The sequence below is a fragment of the Procambarus clarkii genome, chromosome 40 (assembly GCF_040958095.1).
Source record: "Procambarus clarkii isolate CNS0578487 chromosome 40, FALCON_Pclarkii_2.0, whole genome shotgun sequence".
In the NCBI taxonomy this organism is placed as follows: domain Eukaryota; kingdom Metazoa; phylum Arthropoda; class Malacostraca; order Decapoda; family Cambaridae; genus Procambarus; species Procambarus clarkii.
In genome coordinates, this window is record NC_091189.1 from 41,315,593 (window position 1) to 41,322,879 (window position 7,287).

Consider the following 7,287-nt stretch of genomic DNA (forward strand, 5'->3'; position numbering starts at 1 on the left):
TAACAGTGTAGAGTGGGAGAGGCTGCATCATAACAGTGTAGAGTGGGAGTGGCTGCCTCATAACAGTGTAGAGTGGGGGAGGCTGCCTCATAACAGTGTAGAGTGGGAGTGGCTGCCTCATAACAGTGTAGAGTGGGGGAGGCTGCCTCATAACAGTGTAGAGTGGGGGAGGCTGCCTCATAACAGTGTAGAGTTGGGGAGGCTGCCTCATAACAGTGTAGAGTGGGGGAGGCTGCCTCATAACAGTGTAGAGTGGGCGTGGCTGCATCATAACAGTCTAGAGTGGGGCAGGCTGCCTCCTAACAGTGTACAGTGGGGGAGGCTGCCTCATAACAGTGTAGAGTGGGGGAAGCTGCCTCATAACAGTGTAGAGTGAGGGAGGCTGCCTCATAACAGTGTAGATTGGGAGAGGCTGCCTCATAACAGTGTAGAGTGGCAGTGGCTGCCATATAACAGTGAAGAGTGGGGGAGACTGCCTCATAACAGTGTAGAGTGGGAGTGGCTGCCTCATAACAGTGTAGATTAGGGGAGGCTGCCTCATAACAGTGTAGAGTGGGGGAGGTTGCCTCATAACAGTGTAGAGTGGGAGTGGCTGCCTCATAACCGACTAGAGTGGGGGAGGCTGCCTCATAACAGTGTAGAGTGGGAGAGGCTGCCTCATAACAGTGTAGAGTGGGAGTGGCTGCCTCATAACAGTGTAGAGGGGGGAGGCTGCCTCATAACAGTGTAGAGTGGGGGAGGCTGCCTCATAACAGTGTAGAGTGGGAGTGGCTGCCTCATAACAGTGTAGAGTGGAGGAGGCTGCCTCATAACAGTGTAGAGTGGGGGAGGCTGCCTCAAAACAGTGTAGAGTGGGGGAGGCTGCCTCATAACAGTGTAGAGTGGGGGAGGCTGCCTCATAACAGTGTAGAGTGGGGGAGGCTGCCTCATAACAGTGTAGAGTGGGGGAGGCTGCCGCATAACAGTGTAGAGTAGGAGAGGCTGCCTCATAACAGTGTAGAGTGGGAGAGGCTGCATCATAACAGTGTAGATTGGGAGTGGCTGCCTCATAACAGTGTAGAGTGGGAGAGGCTGCATCATAACAGTGTAGAGTGGGAGTGGCTGCCTCATAACAGTGTAGAGTGGGGGAGGCTGCCTCATAACAGTGTAGAGTGGGAGTGGCTGCCTCATAACAGTGTAGAGTGGGAGAGGCTGCATCATAACAGTGTAGATTGGGAGTGCCTGCCTCATAACAGTGTAGAGTGGGAGAGGCTGCATCATAACAGTGTAGAGTGGGAGTGGCTGCCTCATAACAGTGTAGAGTGGGGGAGGCTGCCTCATAACAGTGTAGAGTGGGAGTGGCTGCCTCATAACAGTGTAGAGTGGGGGAGGCTGCCTCATACCAGTGTAGAGTGGGGGAGGCTGCCTCATAACAGTGTAGAGTTGGGGAGGCTGCCTCATAACAGTGTAGAGTGGGGGAGGCTGCCTCATAACAGTGTAGAGTGGGCGTGGCTGCATCATAACAGTCTAGAGTGGGGCAGGCTGCCTCCTAACAGTGTACAGTGGGGGAGGCTGCCTCATAACAGTGTAGAGTGGGGGAGGCTGCCTCATAACAGTGTAGAGTGAGGGAGGCTGCCTCATAACAGTGTAGATTGGGAGAGGCTGCCTCATAACAGTGTAGAGTGGCAGTGGCTGCCTCATAACAGTGAAGAGTGGGGGAGACTGCCTCATAACAGTGTAGAGTGGGAGTGGCTGCCTCATAACAGTGTAGATTAGGGGAGGCTGCCTCATAACAGTGTAGAGTGGGGGAGGTTGCCTCATAACAGTGTAGAGTGGGAGTGGCTGCCTCATAACCGACTAGAGTGGGGGAGGCTGCCTCATAACAGTGTAGAGTGGGAGAGGCTGCCTCATAACAGTGTAGAGTGGGAGTGGCTGCCTCATAACAGTGTAGAGGGGGGAGGCTGCCTCATAACAGTGTAGAGTGGGGGAGGCTGCCTCATAACAGTGTAGAGTGGGAGTTGCTGCCTCATAACAGTGTTGAGTGGAGGAGGCTGCCTCATAACAGTGTAGAGTGGGGGAGGCTGCCTCATAACAGTGTAGAGTGGGGGAGGCTGCCTCATAACAGTGTAGAGTGGGGGAGGCTGCCTCATAACAGTGTAGAGTGGGGGAGGCTGCCGCATAACAGTGTAGAGTAGGAGAGGCTGCCTCATAACAGTGTAGAGTGCGAGTGGCTGCCTCATAACAGTGTAGAGTGGGGGAGGCTGCCTCATAACAGTGTAGAGTAGGAGTGGCTGCCTCATAACAGTGTAGAGTGGGGGAGGCTGCCTCATGACAGTGTAGAGAGGGGGAGGTTGCCTCATAACAGTGTAGAGTGGGAGTGGCTGCCTCATAACAGTGTAGAGTGGGGGAGGCTGCCTCATAACAGTGTAGAGTGGGGGAGGCTGCCTCATAACAGTGTAGAGTGGGAGTGGCTGCCTTATAACAGTGTAGAGTGGGGGAGGCTGCCTCATAACAGTGTAGAGTGGGGGAGGCTGCCTAATAACAGTGTAGAGTGGGAGTGGCTGCCTCATATCAGTGTAGAGTAGAGGAGGCTGCCTCATACCAGTGTAGAGTGGAGGAGGCTGCCTCAAACAGTGTAGAGTGGGGGAGGCTGCCTCATAACAGTGTAGAGTGGGGGAGGCTGCCTCATAACAGTGTAGAGTGGGAGTGGCTGCCTCATAACAGAGTTGAGTGGAAGAGGCTGCTTCATAATACTGTAGAGTGCGAGTGGCTGCCTCATAACAGTGTAGAGTGGGGGAAGCTGCCTCATAACAGTGTAGAGTGGGGGAGGCTGCCTCATAACAGTGTAGAGTGGGGGAGGCTGCCTCATAACAGTGTAGAGTGGGAGTGGCTGCCTCATAACAGTGTAGAGTGGGGGAGGCTGCCTCATAACAGTGTAGAGTGGGGGAGGCTGCCTCATAACAGTGTAGAGTGGGTGTGGCTGCCTCATAACAGTGTAGAGTGGAGGAGGCTGCCTCATAACAGTGTAGAGTGGGGGAGGCTGCCTAATAACAGTGTAGAGTGGGAGTGGCTGCCTCATAACAGTGTAGAGTAGAGGAGGCTGCCTCATACCAGTGTAGAGTGGGGGTGGCTGCCTCATACAGTGTAGAGTGGGGGAGGCTGCCTCATAACAGTGTAGAGTGGGGGAGGCTGCCTCATAACAGTGTAGAGTGGGAGTGGCTGCCTCATAACAGAGTTGAATGGAAGAGGCTGCTTCATAACAGTGTAGAGTGGGGGAGGCTGCCTCATAACAGTGTAGAGTGGGGGAGGCTGCCTCATAACAGTGTAGAGTGGGGGAGGCTGCCTAATAACAGTGTAGAGTGGGAGTGGCTGCCTCATAACAGTGTAGTGTGGGGGAGGCTGCCTCATAACAGTGTAGAGTGGGGGGAGGCTGCCTCATGACAGTGTAGAGTGGGAGAGGCTGCCTCATAACAGTGTAGAGTGGGAGTGGCTGCCTCTTAACAGTGTAGAGTGGGGGTGGCTTTCTCATAACAGTGTAGAGTGGGAGATGCTGCCTCATAACAGTGTAGAGTGGGAGAGGCTGCATCATAACAGTGTAGAGTGGGAGTGGCTGCCTCATAACAGTGTAGAGTGGGGGAGGCTGCCTCATAACAGTGTAGAGTGGGAGTGGCTGCCTCATAACAGTGTAGAGTGGGGGAGGCTGCCTCATAACAGTGTAGAGTGGGGGAGGCTGCCTCATAACAGTGTAGAGTGGGGGAGGCTGCCTCATAACAGTGTAGAGTGGGGGAGGCTACCTTATAACAGTGTAGAGTGGGAGTGGCTGCATCATAACAGTCTAGAGTGGGGCAGGCTGCCTCCTAACAGTGTACAGTGGGGGAGGCTGCCTCATAACAGTGTAGAGTGGGGGAGGCTGCCTCATAACAGTGTACAGTGGGGGAGGCTGCCTCATAACAGTGTAGTGTGAGGGAGGCTGCCTCATAACAGTGTAGATTGGGAGAGGCTGCCTCATAACAGTGTAGAGTGGCAGTGGCTGCCTCATAACAGTGAAGAGTGGGGGAGACTGCCTCATAACAGTGTAGAGTGGGAGTGGCTGCCTCATAACAGTGTAGATTAGGGGAGGCTGCCTCATAACAGTGTAGAGTGGGGGAGGTTGCCTCATAACAGTGTAGAGTGGGAGTGGCTGCCTCATAACCGACTAGAGTGGGGGAGGCTGCCTCATAACAGTTTAGAGTGGGAGAGGCTGCCTCATAACAGTGTAGAGTGGGAGTGGCTGCCTCATAACAGTGTAGAGGGGGGAGGCTGCCTCATAACAGTGTAGAGTGGGGGAGGCTGCCCATAACAGTGTAGAGTGGGAGTGGCTGCCTCATAACAGTGTTGAGTGGAGGAGGCTGCCTCATAACAGTGTAGAGTGGGGGAGGCTGCCTCATAACAGTGTAGAGTGGGGGAGGCTGCCTCATAACAGTGTAGAGTGGGGGAGGCTGCCTCATAACAGTGTAGAGTGGGGGAGGCTGCCGCATAACAGTGTAGAGTAGGAGAGGCTGCCTCATAACAGTGTAGAGTGGGAGTGGCTGCCTCATAACAGTGTAGAGTGGGGGAGGCTGCCTCATAACAGTGTAGAGTAGGAGTGGCTGCCTCATAACAGTGTAGAGTGGGGGAGGCTGCCTCATGACAGTGTAGAGAGGGGGAGGTTGCCTCATAACAGTGTAGAGTGGGAGTGGCTGCCTCATAACAGTGTAGAGTGGGGGAGGCTGCCTCATAACAGTGTAGAGTGGGGGAGGCTGCCTCATAACAGTGTAGAGTGGGAGTGGCTGCCTCATAACAGTGTAGAGTGGGGGAGGCTGCCTCATAACAGTGTAGAGTGGGGGAGGCTGCCTAATAACAGTGTAGAGTGGGAGTGGCTGCCTCATAACAGTGTAGAGTAGAGGAGGCTGCCTCATACCAGTGTAGAGTGGGGGAGGCTGCCTCAAACAGTGTAGAGTGGGGGAGGCTGCCTCATAACAGTGTAGAGTGGGGGAGGCTGCCTCATAACAGTGTAGAGTGGGGGAGGCTGCCTCATAACAGTGTAGAGTGGGGGAGGCTGCCTCATAACAGTGTAGAGTGGGAGTGGCTGCCTCATAACAGAGTTGAGTGGAAGAGGCTGCTTCATAACAGTGTAGAGTGGGGGAGGCTGCCTCATAACAGTGTAGAGTGGGGGAGGCTGCCTCATAACAGTGTAGAGTGGGGGAGGCTGCCTAATAACAGTGTAGAGTGGGAGTGGCTGCCTCATAACAGTGTAGTTTGGGGGAGGCTGCCTCATATCAGTGTAGAGTGGGGGGAGGCTGCCTCATGACAGTGGAGAGTGGGAGAGGCTGCCTCATAACAGTGTAGAGTGGGAGTGGCTGCCTCATAACAGTGTAGAGTGGGGGTGGCTGCCTCATAACAGTGTAGAGTGGGAGATGCTGCCTCATAACAGTGTAGAGTGGGAGAGGCTGCATCATAACAGTGTAGATTGGGAGTGGCTGCCTCATAACAGTGTAGAGTGGGAGAGGCTGCATCATAACAGTGTAGAGTGGGAGTGGCTGCCTCATAACAGTGTAGAGTGGGGGAGGCTGCCTCATAACAGTGTACAGTGGTTGAGGCTGCCTCATAACATAGTAGATTAGGGGAGGCTGCCTCATAACAGTGTAGAGTGAGGGAGGCTGCCTCATAACAGTGTAGATTGGGAGAGGCTGCCTCATAACAGTGTAGAGTGGCAGTGGCTGCCTCATAACAGTGAAGAGTGGGGGAGACTGCCTCATAACAGTGTAGAGTGGGAGTGGCTGCCTCATAACATAGTAGATTAGGGGAGGCTGCCTCATAACAGTGTAGAGTGGGGGAGGTTGCCTCATAACAGTGTAGAGTGGGAGTGGCTGCCTCATAACCGACAAGAGTGGGGGAGGCTGCCTCATAACAGTTTAGAGTGGGAGAGGCTGCCTCATAACAGTGTAGAGTGGGAGTTCCTGCCTCATAACAGTGTAGAGGGGGGGAGGCTGCCTCATAACAGTGTAGAGTGGGGAGGCTGCCTCATAACAGTGTAGAGTGGGAGTGGCTGCCTCATAACAGTGTTGAGTGGAGGAGGCTGCCTCATAACAGTGTAGAGTGGGGGAGGCTGCCTCATAACAGTGTAGAGTTGGGAAGGCTGCCTCATAACAGTGTAGAGTGGGGGAGGCTGCCTCATAACAGTGTAGAGTGGGGGAGGCTGCCGCATAACAGTGTAGAGTAGGAGAGGCTGCCTCATAACAGTGTAGAGTGGGAGTGGCTGCCTCATAACAGTGTAGAGTGGGGGAGGCTGCCTCATAACAGTGTAGAGTAGGAGTGGCTGCCTCATAACAGTGTAGAGTGGGGGAGGCTGCCTCATGACAGTGTAGAGAGGGGGAGGTTGCCTCATAACAGTGTAGAGTGGGAGTGGCTGCCTCATAACAGTGTAGAGTGGGGGAGGCTGCCTCATAACAGTGTAGAGTGGGGGAGGCTGCCTCATAACAGTGTAGAGTGGGAGTGGCTGCCTCATAACAGTGTAGAGTGGGGGAGGCTGCCTCATAACAGTGTAGAGTGGGGGAGGTTGCCTAATTACAGTGTAGAGTGGAAGTGGCTGCCTCATAACAGTGTAGAGTAGAGGAGGCTGCCTCATACCAGTGTAGAGTGGGGGAGGCTGCCTCAAACAGTGTAGAGTGGGGGAGGCTGCGTCATAACAGTGTAGAGTGGGGGAGGCTGCCTCATAACAGTGTAGAGTGGGGGAGGCTGCCTCATAACAGTGTAGAGTGGGGGAGGCTGCCTCATAACAGTGTAGAGTGGGAGTGGCTGCCTCATAACAGAGTTGAGTGGAAGAGGCTGCTTCATAACAGTGTAGAGTGGGGGAGGCTGCCTCATAACAGTGTAGAGTGGGGGAGGCTGCCTCATAACAGTGTAGAGTGGGAGAGGCTGCCTAATAACAGTGTAGAGTGGGAGTGGCTGCCTCATAACAGTGTAGTGTGGGGGAGGCTGCCTCATAACAGTGTAGAGTGGGGGGAGGCTGCCTCATGACAGTGGAGAGTGGGAGAGGCTGCCTCATAACAGTGTAGAGTGGGAGTGGCTGCCTCATAACAGTGTAGAGTGGGGTTGGCTGCCTCATAACAGTGTAGAGTGGGAGATGCTGCCTCATAACAGTGTAGAGTGGGAGAGGCTGCATCATAACAGTGTAGATTGGGAGTGGCTGCCTCATAACAGTGTAGAGTGGGAGAGGCTGCATCATAACAGTGTAGAGTGGGAGTGGCTGCCTCATAACAGTGTAGAGTGGAGGAGGCTGCCTCATAA